This window comes from Etheostoma spectabile, chromosome 21 (genome assembly GCF_008692095.1).
Source record: "Etheostoma spectabile isolate EspeVRDwgs_2016 chromosome 21, UIUC_Espe_1.0, whole genome shotgun sequence".
NCBI lineage: Eukaryota > Metazoa > Chordata > Actinopteri > Perciformes > Percidae > Etheostoma > Etheostoma spectabile.
The window spans coordinates 8,236,416-8,237,372 of record NC_045753.1 but is presented as its reverse complement, the minus strand read 5'-3'; the positions used below and the strand labels follow the sequence as shown (position 1 = coordinate 8,237,372).

Below are 957 nucleotides of genomic sequence, written 5' to 3'. Positions count from 1 at the left end.
GAGCATGTGTGTGTAATTCAGGCCTGTGTGTAATGAGAGTGTAAATTGTAATTTCCCCTTGCGGGATTAATAAAGTATACATTATGTGTAACTGAAGATTGACAGGTGGAGCAAAAGTAACTGAAAGGGAACTGTTCATTCCTGCTGCAGAGCTTCAGTGGTAACATGCATGTTGCCAGCAGTGGTTTCCCCACTGAGCTGAATACTGAATACTTAGCAGAGATAAGGTTTGCATATATGCACATCTTCAAGCTACATAGCAGGAACATTAAGCTTTAAAGCGGGCGAGCTGATTTGACTTGCTGCCTGTGTCTTTAATGATTAATCCACACAGGAATTAAATGCCCACAAATTGTAACTGAAAAACACTGAAATCATTATTGGATTGTATAATTGTATCCAAATGGGTGTTACTTTATCTAATCTAAACAGAGCAATCCTTAATTATACATTCCCACAAAAATTCAAGTAAAAGCAAATGTAATAAGTCCTAGAGAGGCTTTTGTACTCAGGTCATGTATGAACACTTCAAAGTAGATTCCCCTGCATTATTCTGAGAAGAATAACATGCATTAGGTAGTATTTTAAGGGTCACATTCACTTAAATTACACAGCAAAGACAGCATGCATTATACTAGCAAATCCGTTCATTTATCAGGTTTTTACTGCATCTCCTCTCTGAACACGGTGGCTTGTACAGTGTTGCTCATGAGTATAGGAACCCCGGCTTACATTGACTAAAAAGAAGAATAAAAAAAAAATCATCTCTTGGAAATTGATACTAGTGCCTTAATTAAAAAAATGAGGAAAAATACAACCTTTACGGACACCAATTTTCTTTGTGAATGAATAATGTATCTTGAATAAATACATGTTCTTTAAAAATACAGGGGGCATGAGTATAGACTACCCTATTTTAAATTCCTATAGAAGCAGGCAGATTTTTATTATTAAAGG

The 957-nt window shown here is 35.7% G+C and overlaps 1 protein-coding gene and 1 long non-coding RNA gene across 2 annotated transcripts in view; both read right to left on the bottom strand.

Annotated features, from left to right (window-relative positions):
- The window catches only part of snx29 (sorting nexin 29), a 173,164-nt gene that overhangs the window by 67,262 nt on the left and 104,945 nt on the right, over window positions 1–957 (bottom strand). The gene's annotated exons all lie outside the window — the stretch shown is intronic.
- LOC116670865 (uncharacterized) overlaps window positions 1–957 on the bottom strand; it is a 5,538-nt gene that overhangs the window by 830 nt on the left and 3,751 nt on the right. The window lies entirely within an intron of this gene.